The sequence below is a fragment of the Manis javanica genome, chromosome 18, assembly GCF_040802235.1.
Source record: "Manis javanica isolate MJ-LG chromosome 18, MJ_LKY, whole genome shotgun sequence".
Lineage (NCBI taxonomy): Eukaryota > Metazoa > Chordata > Mammalia > Pholidota > Manidae > Manis > Manis javanica.
The window spans coordinates 9,518,006-9,537,006 of record NC_133173.1 but is presented as its reverse complement, the minus strand read 5'-3'; the positions used below and the strand labels follow the sequence as shown (position 1 = coordinate 9,537,006).

The window sequence follows — 19,001 nt, the reverse complement described above, 5'->3', positions numbered from 1 at the left end:
ATATGTAGTTTACATTTCTTGAAGATCCACTGGCCAAAGGGGAAAAAGTTAGCAAATCTGGATAGAAGAACTAGTTGCCAGCTTGGTTCCTCATCAGAATTATTACAGTGTTTGTCCATAAATTCCAAGTATTCAGAGGTCGAAATCATTTTTTCATGGTCATTCTGAGATTCCAGGTTTGGATTTTTTTCGTACTTGGTATATGGTCCATGAATTTATGGGGCACTGTGAAATAATTAAGAATCCCTTGGCCTCAGAGGTCATGACCATGTAAATATGACCAGATTTTGTTTTTCTGGGAAGAATTATTAGACTGTCATCGTCAGACTTGCCTACCGAGTTTCACCAACCCTGAAACAAAATCTCAGGGCATCGCCCAGAAGTCAGGTCAAACCAAGAATAAATCAAGCCTACAAGGCCCTTAACTCAGATTCACCTGGATTGTGGTGATTGTCTAATACCTCAAATGCCCACCAGAAAGCTCAGATCCTCTATGAAGGGCATAACGTTATCTGAGTCCTCTAACATAGTTCCTAGGCAATGCCTGGCAATCAAAAATTACTAAGTATGAAAAGAACAGGCACACTGACCAAAAACAGACAGTAGAAATAGACTTGCAAGTGACACAGATATTACAATAATCATGTAAAAAGACGATGGTGAAGAGGATTACAAAAATAAAGAAACAGATGCAGAATTTTACCAGGGAACTGAACTCTAGTAAAAAGAATCGAAGGAATTAAGCTGAAGTTTAAAGTGCAGAAGATAAACAGAGGAATAAAAAAATTGATGTATTGGAAGATAAATCAGTAGATAAATTAGATTGAAGTACTAAGAGGGTAAAGATGGACAATTCAGAAAAGAGGATTAAAAATTATATGGGACATAGTGAAAAGTTTATTCACACATGAAATGAAAGAACCAGAAAGGTGGAGGATAATGAGGCAGTGTTTCAATAGGTAACAGCTAGATTTTCCAAAATAGACAAAAGATTCAAGAAGAATCAAGCCATAGATTCAAGAAACTGTAAAACAAAGCAGGATGAATTAAAAGATAACCAAACCCGGGAACTTGGTAGTAAAACCTCTCAACCAAAGACAAAAATAAAACTCAAAAGCAGACTGATTGTGACTTTCCATCAAAAAACTACATATATCATCAAAGAGAATTACCTTTAAGAAAGTGGGAAACAAGACTACACTACACAGTTTTGTCAAGAACATAATAGTTCTAAATCTTTTTTTAGAGCTATGATGCTCTTCCAGTTTATATTTTATGTGTGGCTGCTTTTTTTTTCACATTTGAGATATCATCCAAGAAGTTAGAATATTTAAGAGTCTAGTTCAGAACCCCTGATGAGTATATATATATGCAAGCAGTTATTGTTATCAGTCAGTAGAGTAAAATAAGACAAAGAAATTGATTATTTGAAGGATTAAGATTTGCTTTCCTTATTTAGAGGTGATTGATTATATATTTGGAGGTTTAATCTTTATCTCCAAAACAATCTACTGGCAAAATACTAGAACCAGTTACAATGCATAAGATTGATATACGACACTTGAGTATTTGGAAACACCACTAATCAAATAGCAACAAAGTTTTGTGCAGCATGACAAACTGAGCCTCACAGTAGAGGCCAAATACAAGGAGGATAATTTTACAGAAGAAATGAAGTGTAGGGACGTGGTAACCTGATATTAATTCATACTAATAAGTATTATGATTAAAGTATATGGTATGGATAAACTAAATAGAGAAAAAAATTAGAATTGAAAGAAATCCATACATATATCAGGATCTGATATGTGACTGAATTAAAGTGAGGAAGCACACGCTCTCTGGCAGGATAATATATATATATATTTTTTTTTTTGAGAGGGCATCTCTCATATTTATTGATCAAATGGTTGTTAACAACAATAAAATTCAGTATAGGGGGGTCAATGCTCAATGTACAATCATTAATCCATCTCAAGCCTAATTCTCGTCAGTCTCCAATCTTCTGAAGCATAACGAACAAGTTCTTACATGGTGAACGAATTCTTACAGAGTGAATAAGTTCTTACATGGTGAACAGTGCAAGGGCAGTCATCACAGAAACTTTCGGTTTTGATCATGCAATATGACCTATAAACCATCAGGTCAAATATGAATATTCATTTGATTTTTGTACTTGATTTATATGTTGATCCCACATTTCTCCTATTATTATTATTATTTTTATTTTTAATAAAATGCTGAAGTGGTAGGTAGATGCAAGATAAAGGTAGAAAACATAGTTTAGTGCTGTAAGAAGGCAAATGTAGATGATCAGATGATCAGGTGTGTGCCTATGGACTAAGTATTAATCCAGGCTAGACAAGGGCAGCAAAACATCCACGGATGCAGAAGATTTCTCTCAAAGCAGGGGGGGTGAGGTTCTGAGCCTCACCTCTGTTGATCCCCAAATTCTCACCTGATGGCCCCCCTGCGACTGTGCCTGTCTTAGGTTGTTCCTCCCTTGAGGAATCTTACCCGTCTCTGGCTAACCAGTCATCTCAGGATAATATATTTTTAAAATATATTTTAAAAACCATTGTGGAAATATACCCAAAAAGGTAGAGGCATACATGGACATGGACATACACACACATATACACACCCATAATTAAACAAATTTCTTTATTGGCAAGAAGGTAAAAAAAAACTTCACAACCAAATATGTAGTGAATGCAGGAATCCAAAACAAGCAAGTAGTTTCTGAATTTACTTTTTATTCTGGATTCATCAATTTTGATGAACCATGGTTTTTATTTCCACATTTATATGCAGCATAGAGAACAGGAGAGTAAGTCTGGGTTTTTCCAAAGGTAGGCAGTCCACTAACAAATGCCAGCATAAAGCTGGGGCCCCAAGACCTAATTTGTTAGTGTGCAGGTGAACAAGCGAAAAAAGTCATTAAACAAAAAAGAAAAGCAAGAAATTTACCAAACTTTAACTTGGTGTTGGGGTGGGGGATACCCCTGAGGATTTGCGATCCTCAATCAGACCTTATGAGAAATTGACAACAGACTCAAGCTATACGGGTCCAGAACACCTCCAGCCACGAATGTGTATTAAAACTTCCCTCAGTTGTTATTGTTTCGTGAATCTGCAAGAAAGAAAATACAATTCCTCTCTGGGGGAGAAGGTGTCAGCAGAAAAATAATAAAAATAAGTAAAAATAACAGTGTAAAGAACAGCCTAAGATATTACAATTAACAGACAAAGAACATGAACATTGTATGCTTAATTTGTTTCAAGAAAGAAAAGGGATGGAAGATACTTTAAAAATAAAGCATGAGAATAAAAATAAAAATAAGCATGAGACTATAATATCTGCCCAAGATTTTCAGAAAAAGCTCAATGGATCTTCTAAGGAAGAAAATACCAACTTAGCCTCAAAATAGAAGAAACAAAAATCAGTGGAACTACGCAAAGAGCTGATCAGTCCATCTGTATAGTGGAAGACTATAATCAAAACCACAGTGAGATAGCACCTCACACCTGCTAGGATGGCTATTACCAAAAACAAAACAAAAGACAGAAAGAATTGGCGAGGCGGTGGGGAAACTAGAACACTTGTGCACGGTTGGTGGGACTGCAAAATGGGGCAGCCATAAGGAAAACAGTACATGGCTCCTCAAAAAACTGAAAAGAGAACTACCACATGGTTCAACAATTTTATTTCTGGGTATTTATCCAAAAGAATTGAAATTAGCACTCCCATGTTATTGAAGCACTAGTCACAACAGCCAAGATCTAGAACAACCTAAACATTCATGGATGGATGATGGATAAAGAAAAATGCATTATGTGCATACAACAGAATGCTATCTAGACTTCTGAAAAGAAAGAAATTCTGCAATTTGTAACACCATGCAGGAATCTTGAGGACATTATAAGTGAAATAAGCCTGCCACTGATAATGAAGTTTCTAAAATAGTCAAATTCTTAGAGTCATAGTGTGGAATGGTATTTGTCAGAGGTGGGTAGGGGATGCGAAAAGGGAAATTACTAATCAACAGGCATAAAGTTTCAGCCAAGCATGATGAATAAGCTCTAGAGATCTTAGATGTACAACATTGTATCTAATAGTTAAACAACATATTGTGCACCTAAAAATTTGTTAAGAGGGTAAATCTCACTTATCACAATAAAATTAAAAAAGAAAACTGTAACATGCATATCTCAGTAATCAAGTGACCAATCAGACCATAAAAAAATCAGTAAAGATGAAAACAAATACAATTAAAAACTCTATCAATAGAAAAACATAGAACATTATACCCCACAACTGGAGAATAAATATTATATTAAAGCATAAATTAATTCTTTATAAGAATAGATCATGTTTCAAACCATAAATTAACTCTCAAAAGAAGTTCCTAAGAGACAAAAGTCTATGACTACCACTCAGCTAAGTTAACATCAATAACAAGGTAGTAACTAGAAAAATTACACATAAAAATAAATAACTCATGGGTTCAGGAATAAAAATGAAATTGAGAAATATATACAATTAAATAATAACAGAAAAACTACATGTCATACCTTCTTGTCTGACTTTTCCATCTGTCTCTCTATGACCCCTTTTAACGAAGACTTTTTTTTACTGAAAAGACTATGCCAAACAAGTCTGAAATTCCAGCTGCAGCAGTTACTGTGAATTTACCAATGTCTGTTAATCTCTCCTACTTTTTTTTTCTGTTTTACTTTTCATTTTTCTATATTAAATGAGGTAGAATTTATCTGCTATGAAATGTACAGACTTCAAGTATACATTTTGATAAGTGCATATATCAGAGTAACCCACAGGCATATTAAAATACTGGGTATTTCCATCACACAGGAACTTCCCTTCTCCTTCTCAACCTCCCAGAGGCAATGTGTGCCCTGATTTCTATCACAACAGAATAATAATGGCATTCCGAATACTTTATAAATGGAATCACATAACATGTTCTCTTTTGTGTCTTTCTTCTTTCACTCAGCATTATGTTTTCAGATTCATCTGTGGTATTGTGAGTATCAGTGACTCATTCTTTTTTAATTGCTAAATAGTACTCCAGTGAATATGTGACAATTTAATCATCCATTGGACTACTGAAGATTATTTGAGTTGTTTCCCATTAGGGGATATTATGCATAAATGCTCTATAATTATTCTAGTATAAATCTTCTGGGAATATGTATGTTTTATTTTTTTAGGCAGATACACCACAGTGAAATTATGAGGTTATAATATAGCCTATATAATATATGGGCATGTTTAACTTTATGGGAAACTATAAAAAGTTTTCAAAGTAGTAAATGTAATTTTCATTCTCACCAGCAGTATATGACAGGTTATGGTTCTCTGAAACCTCATAAATAGTTGTGTTTAAGTCTAGTCATTCTAGTAGTTGTGTAAGAATATCTCATGGTTTAATTTTCATCTCCCTGATTACCAAAGATGTTAAGCATTTTCTCACATGCTTTTTATTCAGTCTTTCATTACGTCTTCTTTTCAAGCCTTTTGCCCATTTTAAATTGAATTATTTATCTTTACTACTGAGTTGTAAGGGTTATTTACATATTCTAGATACACAAACTTTGTCAAGTATGGATGCTATGAATAATTTCCAGTATGTCAATACTATACTGTCATAATTAATATAGCTTTAAGTAGGTCTTAAAATTTGATTATGTTAAGTCCTCAACTTTCTTCTTTTTTCCAAGATTATTTTCCCTATTCTAGTTTCTTTGCATGTCCGGATAAATTTTTAAGTGAGCTTGTCAACTTCTACAGAAAAGCTGGCTGACATTGTGATTTGGATCATATTGAATCCATAGATCCATTTTCTGGGAAAAGAGTGTTAAAACAGCCACCCAAAATTATGGCTTTGTCTATTCCTCCCCTCAGTCCTGTTACTTATTGCTTCTCATATTTGGAAACTTTGTAATTGAATGTGTATACAATTCCATTTCACCTCTTCCATTGGTTTTTAGCTATATCACTTTGTTTTAGTTTATTTGCTTGTTTGGGTTTCCTCAAGGGATTGCAGTTGCATCATTAACCTATCACCTTGGATATCACTTCATGTATAATACAAGACTCTCATAACATACTTTCTTTTACCACCTAATGTTCTTTGTGTTATTTTTGTCCTACAGTGTTTCTTTGACATATGTTATAAGCACAATAATACATGATGATTATTTTTATTTAAAATAGTAAAACAACTGTTAATGATATTAAGAAACTAACAAAAAGATTTCTGAATATTTACTCATGTATTAACCATTTCTCACACTTTATTTCTGCATGTAGATGTGAGTTTATATTTGATGTTATTTCTATTAAATCTGATGAACTTCCTTCAGATTCTTTACAATACAAGCCTGCTGGTGATAAATTCTGTTTTTACAGATCTAAAATGTCTTTTTTTTTCATATTTATTGTATTTTAAGTTGATGGTCCCCACTCAGCCCAACACTGAAAGATGTTATTCCATTGCTTTAGAATCTCTATTATTTTTTAAACAAAGTTTTCAGTATTTCTTATTGATTTTTCTCATATATGTAATCTTGCTACAACACCACATTCTCCAACTTGGTCACTTTTAAGGGTTTCTCTTTATGGTTTTAGCAATTTGACATACTATGCCTATAAATGGTTTTCTTAGAATTTACCCTTCTTGGTGTTTGTTGAGCCTCTTGGACTTCTAGGTTGATATTTTTCATGAAATTTGGGGAAATGTTGTCTATTTATTATCTCTTCAAATATTATTTGTGTTTCAATTTATCTCTTCTTTCTAGACACCAATTACATCCCTATTAGACTTCTTGTTATTATCCCATGGGTCTCCAACACCCACTCCCACTCATTTTTCTCAGCAATTTTTTCTCTGTCTACTATGCTTTGTAGTCTTTTGCTGTTCCTTACCCAAATTCATTGGTTTTTCTTCTACAGTATCCAATTTGCTGTTAATCCCTTCTACAAATGGATATAGTGTATTCAGTTCTAAATTTCCATTTAATTATCTCTTTCAGATTCCATTTTTCTGACATTGTTCCCCATCTGCTAACTCATTACTTTTTCCTTTAAATTTCAATCATACTGTAACTATTTTAGTCTTTGCCTGCCAACGCCAACATATCTTTTATTTCTGACCCTATTTCTTCTTGCCTGCTTTTTCTTTTGGTTATGGGTCACATTATCCTGTTTCTTCTCATGTCTAGTAATATTTTCTTTGTCTACCGGGCATTGTATATGTTAACACTGGGAATCTGAATTTTGACATCCGCTGTAAAGAATGCTGAGTTTTATTTTGGTGCACATGATTTATTAGAAGGCATAATTTATCCTTCCATGGCTTATTTGTAGGCCTTCTTGGAAAAGTTCAGGAGCAACACTTATCCTAGGGAAAGGCAGGGATTTTTTGGCATCTCAGCTATGCCTGGTCAGAAATTCAACATTTCTCAATACTGTGCCATCTCTAAAATCTTAGTTCAGCTTTTCTCTGCCACGACTCAAGAAATAATATGTGTAGCTGAGCATTTGGCCAAATGTTTAAGGGGTCTCCCTACAGATTTATGGAATTTTTTCTCAGAACACATCTGTTCTCTGGTACCATACTCTTTACATTCTAGCCTCACAGCAGCCCTAACCTCTGATCTTCATTAATTCTACCCAGAAAGGCACTTACACTCCTGAGTTCCAATCCCATGTGTAGTAGTAGTTTTTAACAGACTCAAAGCAGACGTCCAAAGAGAATGTAGGACTTTCTCAGGCGTTTCCATGCTTTCAAGGATCAAACCCTGCACTGCCTGTTTTTCAGTATCTGAAGCCATTTGCTTCCTATATTTCATCCAGTTCTATAATGGTTTATGGCAAAAGGACAAGGCTTATTAACATCCCTCTATCAGAGCCAGAACAGGAAATACCTCTAATTCTTTAAGCTTCTTCCACATTTCAGATTTACATTTGTCTCTGTCTCTCTCTTGTCCCTTCCACTGCACCTGTCTTCCCTTGGGCATCTGGTAATTTACCCTTCATTCTGCAATGGTGGTTGTATTTGTCTTCAGTTTCTTCTCTGAGTTCTATCAATTCCTATTTCATAACTTCCTGGTGTTTATCTTTTGTATGCTGATTCAAGGTACCTTTTCGTATATGCAATTGCTCTTTTAATAATATTAATTCATATTAGAGTGTTTTGTTGCACTGATATTTTTCATGACTGTCTTTTTGCAATGTTGTCATCAGCTGAATGTTTTGATACTAATTTATGCTTTCTTCTTCCAATAACTTTACACAGGTACTGACTTCTTATGATAATGATTAATATTGAACTTTCCCCAGATCCACACTAGCAGGAAATTGCATGTGAGGAAAGATTTTAGAAATGATAGGAGAAGGTATGAGTGGTTTCATAGTTCAGAAGTCAAAATTCTCACGTCTGTTACTACAGGAACTGGCACTGGTTTTCCCCTTTTTTTTCGTATTCTTAAGGACTATTTTGTTTCAGTAAATTCTTCATCTTCATCTTCATCTACCTCCTATATTACCTTTATCAGGAAGTCTGAAGGGGCAGCACACACACAAGACGTTTCCGCTTCCAGAAGAGGGACCTTATCAGAACCTGCTCTTTCTTTTGACTTCCCATAGCTCTGACCCACCGGATCTAAAACCTTTTCCCAACATTTCCACAAGCGTGGTGGGACCTTCTTATTGGAAGTAAAACCATTAACACATGGCTTCTGGTTTCAGCTCCAACACCTGAAAAGCTTAAAAGGCACTACCTCCATCTTACCCCAGAGGAAAATCTGGGTGATCTGGAAATCAAGGACTTTTCTTGGATTCATTAGAGAACGGAAGTCATAGGGCAAACCATTACCTAAAATCTGAGAGATAGGAACATCTATAAAGACAGCAATCAATATTTAGTTACCTGGAACAGAAGCTACTGAAACCATAAACTGGTAGGAATGCTTAAATGCTAATCTTAACAAATTGCCAGAGGCTGAGTATGTACTATCACGAGAGTGAAAAATTTCTAGGCACCTCAAGGGACTCCCCATCTGTTCATTCATTATTTCTTCTGGTCCTTTGCCACATGAATTCCACCAGATTCACATGGTGAGGATTATGAGAAATATATTCTCATTGCTGTTGCAAGTGGAGGAGAAAAATTAAGAGTGTAAAATACGCCCACAGACTTCTGCAAAAGAAAGGCCTACTCTCCAGAAAAGAGGACATTGATGGAGTTCAATTCTGAAGCCTTATTCCAGCGTGGAGACGGGAAATTCTCCCAACTCCAGTCCCCACCTCCAGCTGTCTTATCTCACCTACAGGGTGACACCCTGGTCAACAGGATTTGAGCTTCAAGAAAATAGATTGCAAACACTGCAACCAGACCAGTAGGAAAAAAGCTATACCACTGGAGAAACACTTGTGAGGATCACAGCCTTGATCACAACCACAAAACACAAATCCACCAATAGACTAAGACCTGTTAAGATAACAAAATGCTCCATTTCTCTTAACACCTATCCACCATATCTACTGTATTATCAATTTATCAACATAATATCACCATAATAACTGTGTCACAGCTATAAAAACTGTAAGAGCAACAATCTCTCTAAGAAAGAGCACATAGAAAAACCCAAAATCAAGAGATAAAACAAGAAGGAACACTAGGAGAATTTGAAGGATCTGATACCTGTACCTATGAGCAATAGTAAATGCAACCCAATTCCTAACTAGATTAACAGAGATCCTCATACTGAAGGATTTACCTCTTTCCTATTACCTGATAGCCAAAGAAAATCACAAGATATACCAGAAAAAATACACAATCTGAAGAGACAAAGCAACCAGAACAAGACATACACATGACACAGATAATGGAATTATCAGAGAATTCAAAATAACAATGATTAATATGGTAAGGGCTCCGGTTAAAAAATAATCTAAGCATAGAGTTGGAAACCCAAAGAAAGAACCATAAATGAAGTAATAGAAATTAAGAAAGACTTTGAGAGGCTCATCAGTATTCCAGTTGAGGAAAGAATGAATAAACTTGAAGGCAGATCAATAGAAACTTCCTAAATTGAAATGGAAAAGGAAAAATGAATGAAAAAGGTATTTTAAAAAGGACAGAATATCCAAGAACTGTGGGATAATTTCAAAAGGGTAATGTGCGTGATTAGAATGCAGAAGGAAAAGAAAACAGGAAGAAAGCAGAAAAAATATTTAATGTAATATAGCCAAGAACTTTGCAAAATTAATAACATACGTGAACTCATAGGTCCAGGAATCTCAAAAAACATGCTGAATGAAGACAAAAACAAACACCTAGGCATAACATACTATATAACTCTCAACTTGGAGGAAACTTAGAGACAGGGAAAATCTTGAAAGTTGGCATGAGTACAAAATACTACTTATAGAACAAAAAGAATTCCAGCAGATTTCTCATCAGAAATCAAGCAAGCAAACAAAGTAGAGTGAAATATTTAGTGATGAAAAAAGAAGAGAATAAAAACCCACCAACCTGAATTCAGACCTAGTATCAAGAGAAATTACCCTTTCAAAAGTGATGAAGAAATAAATAATTCTATAAGGCAAAATAATTGTTTGTAAGGCAAACAAAAATGGAGGAAATTCAAGGGCAGAGTTCCTATGCAGAAAATGTAAAAAGAAGTTCTTCAGTAATAAGGAAAGTAATATAAGTTGGAAACTTAGATCAACATAGAGACAAGGTCTGTATGGAATATACAAAGATAAAATAAAATATATTATTTTTCCTCTTAAATGATATACAGAGGCAGACATAGATTAGGTATAAATATATATTATAAAGTCTAGAACAACCACTAACGCCTTTTAAAAAGAAATATAGTGGATAGGCTAAGGAAGGAGCCAAAATGAAATCATACACAATGCTCAATAAAATCAAAGAAGACAGAAAAAGTGAGGGGAAAAGAAACAAAGGACAAACACAACAGATGAAAACAGTTACAAATGTGTGAGCTGCTAATCCAATTATAGCAATAATCACTTTAAATGTGAATGGGGGGGAAAAAAGAAAAAAAATGTGAATGGATTACATACACCAATTAAAGCATAATGATTTTCAGAGTAAATCAAAATAAGACCCAACTACATGTTGTATACAAAAAACTTAACTTTGAACATAAAGACTCAAAGAAGCTTAAAGGGATGAAGGATGATTTACCACAGTAATCAAAAGAAAACTGGGGTAGCTTGTTAATTTTAGACAAAGCAAACTTCAGAACAAGGAATATTGCCAAGAACAAAGAGGGATTTCACCTACTGGTAAAAAGGTCAGTTCTCTAAGAAGACATAACGATCTTAAATGTGTAAGTACAAAAGATTAACAAAGAAATGAGGCAAAAACTGATAGAACTTCAAGGACAAATAGACCATTCCTTAAACTTTCAGTAATGAATAAACTATCAAACCAAGCAGGCAGAAAATCAGTAGAGTTACAGGTGAACTGGGACAGGATCATCAATCAACTGAAACCAATAGACATTTATAGAATGTTCGATCCAACTAGAGCAGAAGACACATTCTTCTCAGGCTCACAAGAACATTCGCCAAGATAGACCACATTCCAGTCAATAAAATACAACGTAGTAAATTTTAAAAAACAGAAATCATATGAAAAGTGTTCTTGACCACAACAGAAATCAGTAACAGGAAAATCCCCAGTCATTTGGATAAAACAGCACTTATAAATAGTATGTGGGTCAAAGGAAAATTCTCAAGATAAATTTTTAAATATCTTGCACCAAAAGAACGTGAAAAAACAAGCCATCAAAATTGAAGGAATGCAGTGAGAGCTGTGCTCAGAGGGAAATTTACAGTATTCAGTGCACATATTCAGAAAGAAGAACTAAGATCAATAATCCAAGATTCTACCCTAGAACACCAGAGAAATAAGAGCCATTAAAACTAAAGGAAGGAGAGAAAAATGAAATAATAAGAATTGTAGCAGAAATCAGTGAAATTATAAACAGAAAAATGAGAAAATCAATGAAATCAAAGACTGATGCTTTAATAAAATCATAAACCTCTTATCAGGCTAACCAAGAAAAAGTCATAAATTACCAATATAGGAAATAAAAGTGGTCTCATCACTACCAATCCCATGGACAATTAAAAGGATGGGAAGGAAATATTTCAACCTGATGCCCACATTATTTGATAACTTAGAGGAAATAGATTGATTTTTTGAAATACTCAAACTACAACATCAAAAAGGGGAAATAGCCTAAATACTCCTACTCTATTAATGACATCAAATCAATAATTTAAAACATTCCTAAAAACAAAGCAACTGCTACAGCTTGTTTTACTGGTGAATTCTGCCAAATACTTAGAGAAGAAATAATGCCAACTCTCTACAATCTCTTTCAGAAAATAGAAGCAGAATCGGGGCTCTGTAACTTAACAGTAATAAAGTTACCCTCAAGCAAATATATTCAATCATGAGAAATTCTCTACTGTAGAATATGGATTTACTCTTCTCAAATTAGAGAATTAATAATATTATAAGAGAATTGATTACTTACACTTCAATTAAAAAATATCCAAAAAATGGAATGAAGAAAAAAAAAGAATTAATTACTGACAGTTCAGTATTAATGAGAAGACCCAATTTTACCTAGGGTTTTCTAGTTATCATTATCGCTATTTGAAATGCATATAATATGTAAATGTGGTATTTTTTAATGTTGTGCCGGATATTTTTAACAAAATAATACGGGTTATTTTTAAAAGCAGGAGTTCTATTTGAATAATGAAAATGAAATAGCTATAATGGAATGGGGAAATCTGGTATGTACAGGATATGAAGTCTGACATAAAACATGACATTGTCAAAGCACAGTTACATGTCAACAGCAGACCACAGTTACGAGCAAAAGAAGCCAAAAGGAAATTCGCAATTTATAAAGTGAAATGGTCACATCAAAGATCTTTAAATATTGGCAGTTTTTGTATGACACTCCCAAATCCATTAGGTTAGGGTTCAGTAAAGTTCTGATTGTTTGAAATAGTGTCAAATCTCTTAGACATTTTTTTGTTTCCATGTACAGGAACATAGGAATATTGTATTGCATAGTATTGACAGACTTTCAGACTTCCTGTTAAATATATTCCCCTTTCAAGCTCAAGACAGTGAGTAAAAATAAAGAGCTGACAGGGAATATTATCTAGCATACATGTCTGGAGAGACTTTTCTGTGTGTCTTTGCTCCCTATCTCCACCCCCATGAAGAAAATATCATAATTTGAGGTAGTCAAAGGGGTTGGCATGCATGTTTTGAAGAAAGAGAGGAAAGAAGAGAGGAAGGCAGGGGAGGGGAGGGGAGGGGAAAATGTAGACAACACCTGCCTCAGACTGAAGTTCCTTATTCTCCTCATTTCCCAGCAAAACCAGTGACTGATCTCCCTGAGCAAAGAATTGAAACATGGAGTAAGATTTAGATTACGAGGCATCTCTCACTCCTACTGAGATGCCATGACTTCATGTCACAGGTAAAAATCAACTTGTCCAAAAGCAGGTTCCACCACTCAGCCCGAGTCCCTGGAAAATGCACTGAACTACTTTCAGACTCAGTTTCCCCATGTATCTCATGGAATTAACGATAGCACCTATCTCACATGGGCGTCAGCTTCTTTAAAGGAGATGATAAAGGTCACAGGCTGCACCTGATGATGTCGGCTGCTATTATTATTTAGAAATGAGTGATGAGACCGTGAAGCAATCCAGCCCATCTTGTGCAGATTCAGGCAATGGTGGGAAGATTCAGCAGATAGGGCATGATGGTCTGATGTGTGTGGTCACAGCAAAGTCAAGGACAGAGACAGGAAACAGGAAGTTACCAGTTCCCATACCATGCAGTATGTGCTCTGGAAGAGGAGGAAATGCATCAGATGATAATCAATAAGGATTGATTACCAAGCCTGTCCCCATAACTGTAACAATTTGCGAGAGGAGCTAAAGCAGGAAAGTGCCGTTTTTAAAAAAAAAGTGCAAAAAGATCATAATCTGGGAAGAAAATCTTTTCTTCAGTGACACTCCAACAAAGAGAAATCTTACATCAGAATTCATAGATAAGGAGACAGAGATGCACTTGTCCCCAGTATGCCAGCAGATGAGGAGTGCAGAACAAACTGCAACTTAGACCTCACGGCAGTGATGTGTAGTTGGAGAGCCAAGTGAACTGGACCTGCTTCAAGGTATTTTAGACTCAGTTCTGTCACTAAGTATTCCTATTTCTCAAGGAAATTGCCAGGAAAATCCAGGCTATCTCAGTTGGCTATCAGAGGCCATCGCTTGCGTCCTCCTTTCATCCACCACAATATAAAATGGTGAAACTGGACCACTTCCATGATCCCTTAAAACTATAAACCACAATAAATCACCCTTAAGTCCCCAATTTTGCAGAAATTTAACTTTTGTGTGGAACAACCTATAAAAGTCCAGGAAAAGCATGTGTGTTTGTCTCTTACATAAATGGTTGGCATTTTCCTGGAAAAATATGTGCAAAATTGAATCATTCTAACATGAGAAGATTATAGGAACATACCAAGAAGAGAAAAAAGGGGGAGTGAATTAGATGCTTCTGGATGCTGAAGAAGCAGGCTGCAATATGTCCCCCCAAAACTTGCCAACTGACTGTAATTTAGATAGATAATAATTTTTGTTTTATTTATATATCTCAAATGCGTAATCCAGTCTACAATTTTGAACTAACAGTCAGATCTGATTCAAATTTTATTCTTCTGGATAAAAATGCTGGTAAAAGGGACTCTTTTATTTAAAAAACAAATACTAATATAATATGACTTCATGCTTGGCTTCTGTTGTCATTTCTGACACTTGAAGCTATAACAGTGGAAGGCAACGTGCTGTGTCAAGATCCTCCCCAGGCTCGTTAATAACTGTGATTGCACCAATCATGAAGGCTGGTGGACACTGAAACGAGACTCACCAAAGCAGGAAAGAAGATCATTGATTTAATTCTTCTGGAAAATGTATGAATATGAATGGGCTCAGGTTGGGGCTACCCTGGAGTGACCTGACTCATATCAGAGTTCTTGTTTTAACATTAACATAGTCCTTGTTTAACACTGAACACTGAATCCTTGTGTTAACAGCTCTGTGTTAATGTGAAAGCCAGTTAACGTCTGTGCACCTAAAAATGATTAAACTGCAAACCAGAATAATAATTCAGAATTCACAAAGTTGTCATGGATATTAGGTGAGACTTACCCCAAAATGCTTGGATAATTATAAATCAGCTTATAAAGTTAAACTGACACTATTATTTTGCATAAATTAATTTTGTTCTTTTGCATAAAGTAATATTCAAATGTAAGTACAGTGCCGTGCCTTCATTTCAAACTTCAGTGAGGTGGTTTATTTTATTGCTGATTCCAGAGATTACTACACACATCTTATTTGAGCTTTCTGGAAGTGAGTTCTATTTATTTCCTTGAGTTTCAACTCTAGGTATGTGTTATTGGGAAGATCCCATAAATTTCTTAATTTGTCCGAATGGAAATGTGGGCACGGGATCAGGTAATCTGTAAAGCCCTTCCTGGCAATGATTCCTGTGATCGTGAAATCCCAGAAACTGCCCAGATTGTAAAATGTCATTTCTCCATTTTTTTTTCTTTTTTTCAGTTCTGCCCTTACTTAGATTACCCCAAGCTTTGTGTTTCTCCAAGCCCAGAGGAAGGGAAGAAGAGGGTCATGGGAAGAGATAGGCCCAGCAGAGCTGGGAAACTGACTAATTGCAGGATCTTTGATCCTTGTTGCTACCCTCAATCAATGGTCTCTCCGTTTGTTCTGAATGTAAAGGAGCCAAAAAACTAAGTCAAAACAAATTTACAATATGGAGTTTGCAGGACTGTTCAGAAGAAGGCATCTGTTGAAAAAGAGGGAGGACGTGTGTCTAGGTATGTAAACAGAAATAAAACATAGACCAATGGACAGGTCTAAAGAAACAAAGTTGCAGAATTGAAGAATGATTTGCATAATTTCAACAATGGGTGGAGGAGGGGTGCCTAGGACACTCGATTTTGATCAAATAACCTTAAGTTTTCCTCTGTGGCCCAGACATTTTTATTCTCACCTTCTACTCGGAAAGGTAAGAAACAGCACAGAACAGCAGAGCCACTTGTCATATGGCTGGTTCCTCCTTGGAGGAGTCTGGAAATAGTGCCAGACAACAGATTAGGTCACGTGGGAAAGAACCTGAGTTTTGTATAAAATTACTGAACCGAGGTTACACGTGGCCATGAGAGTCCTGCTCTCTCCTCCTCTGGTTCCGTGGCCACTTTTGTATGATAAATCACCTCTTGGTCTATCTGCATGATCCTGCCTGGGACCAGTGAACTCCGGGCATGGCGGGACCCTGGCTGGGAAAGTGAGGGGGCTTGATCTCCTGGGAACCTAGCGGGTTGTCTGGAATGACTGAAGGGGTCACCACATACATGCTCTCTCTAGCCTTGCTGTCACTACCCCATGACAGTAGATACTGAACAGGCTGAAATGTACCTTTGTTTTTCTAACACTGAACTGAATTGGCCCTGGACCCTCAGTCTGGCTGGCCCCAAAATCAAAGTCAAAGTAAAACCCTCCTTATTTGATAAGTAAAGGTAATTCAGCCCCTAGCCAATTTAAAACAACCCCCTTTCATTCTTGGTAATTAGTTACTAAGTCGAATTTAAGGTCAAAGCTCAGCCTGTTACAGATTCCTTCAGCCGCCTCCTCTTAATTTGGTCTTTTCGTATAGAAAAAAAAACACTCTGTGCTTCTTGGGGAGCTCCTTCATTCACCCCACTAACCCTGTCTTGTTTCTCCCTAGCAGCTGGCATTCTCTTAACCAGCTAACAGCATTTACATCCCTAAATGAAAAAAAACTGTATTGCTACATCAGGTATCATTAATATCATACTCGACAATGCCTACTGAATCTAGATGAAAATAAAGCCATATTTTTTTCATGAGTATCCAAAGCACTAAGACAAGAAAGCAAAAACCAGAAAGAAACGATAGGGGAAGTGAGAAGAGTTCTTCCTGCCATTCTGTACCCACCTCATTCATCACACCATGGTGACAGCATATATACTACCATGGACAATAGCACTTTCAGGATTCAAATTTTTCAAAATAACTGTTTACATACATCTATTTATACACATGCAACTATTTCTGTAGGATCAGTTATTGGAAGAGAGTTTCTCTGTTAAAAGGCAAGGACATCTATAATTTTAATAGATAATGTTGACTTTGTGCCTGAATAGGTTGTACCAATGCAGATTCCCACCAAGAGCATGAAAGCACCATTTTCCACAGCACTGCACATTGTTTTAAAGTATTTTGCTAAAATAAGTAGCATTACTTAAAGTTGCATTTGTTTGATTATTAGCTTTTTGAACACTTTTTTACGTATTTATTGGCCATTTGTATTTCACCAACTCTGAATTACTTGCTTATGGAATTTGCTTGTTTTTTAAAATTTGTCTTTTTCTTATTAATCCATAAGAGTTCTTTATTCTTTATTCTGAATATTAATCTCTGCCTGTGCTTTTTTGTTGCTGATAAAAATATTCCAGCCATTTGCTTCTCTTTTATTTGATTTATTTAATCATATAAATGTTTGGAGCTTTTGTGTGGAAAAATCCTTATATCTTTTTTCTTTATAAAATTTGGTTTTTATATTTCTCTTTAGGAAAGCCTTTCCTACTCCTACTCAAAATTATTTAAAGCAACAATATCCTCTTTTATTTTTCCTTCTACAATTGCTGCTGCTGTTTGCTTGCTTACTTTGGTATTAGAATCAATCTAGATTATTGTTGCATCTGGTGTGGATATTTTTTCACGTAGATAACCGATTGTCCCCAAAATATTGATGTCAGTTATTTTTCCTTCTAAGGCAAACACTATTCTTCTTGTACACCAAATTCCCATAGACATTTAGGTTTATTTCAGGTCCCCAAAGCAAGGAGCTGGAGCAATTGGGAAGGATGCAGAAATTCAGTGGAATAAAACTGCATACAGCAATTACTTTCTTTCACATTATTAAAACCAAAATTAATATATGCTTCAGCTCCCAGAATTTTCTGTGTCCTCTGACTAAATAAATTAAATAGCCTTGAATAACTTAGACGAGCCATAGAAAAGGCAGATTTCCTAGAGACATTTATGCTAAAGTGTTCCAACTCCTTAAGCTCCCCACATTGAGTCACCAGCAGAGAAGTCTGCACACAGATATTTGAAAAGGCTGTTGAAATATTTGTGTTGGTTCAGTAAGGTCAGAAAGCCTTTTGTCATTCAGGTAGCCTGGAGACCTTATTTGAGAGTCCAGCCTATACCTTCCAGGTCTGCAGGTAGTTGCTGAGGTTGGCGTTCAGAAGAGCTGTGGAAACCTTTCTGCTGGTACTTTTGAAACAGGGAACTTTCTCAGACAGGCCTTTCAGACATGGCTTTTCTCAATAGAGAACTGAACCAAAAGAGCTGTGATCTCCTATGCCATCCAAAGCAAAGGAGTCCTTAACAGACACAGGTCAATGTACCATTGGAAACATACCTCTTGGAAACCAAAACCAGCCTCCAGTCAGGGCATGTGCAGTCAGCACGGGTTACAGGAACAGAGAGGGTAAATTGGTTTCTTTGCCTACCACCGACTAAGTCAAGTTTGAAGATCATCTGGATTAACCAGCGCTGTACAGTCAAAAGAGGGTTTTCATGCTGCAACATAAACATGCACCTTTTCAGGTTACGGCATGTGCAGGATATCCTCCCAGTTCAGGGAACTTGCCAAGCAAGGATTTTCTGCTTCCTGGTGACTCAGGGGACCACACCACATACTTGGACTGACAATGGCCTCCTCGCACCCAGAGGAACGCAGGATGACTGCAAGGGTGAAACGGGGCTTGAGATGAGCATT

The 19,001-nt window shown here is 35.9% G+C and overlaps 1 long non-coding RNA gene across 2 annotated transcripts in view; it reads right to left on the bottom strand.

Moving 5' to 3' along the window:
• Positions 1-18,774, bottom strand: part of LOC118968716 (uncharacterized) — a 352,931-nt gene extending 334,157 nt beyond the window's left edge. For both annotated transcript variants that reach the window (XR_012127177.1, XR_005056509.2), the window contains exon 1: positions 18,642-18,774. This is a non-coding gene — a long non-coding RNA (uncharacterized lncRNA). The remainder of the gene's footprint in view (positions 1-18,641) is intronic.
• Between the last annotated feature and the right edge of the window lie 227 nt (positions 18,775-19,001).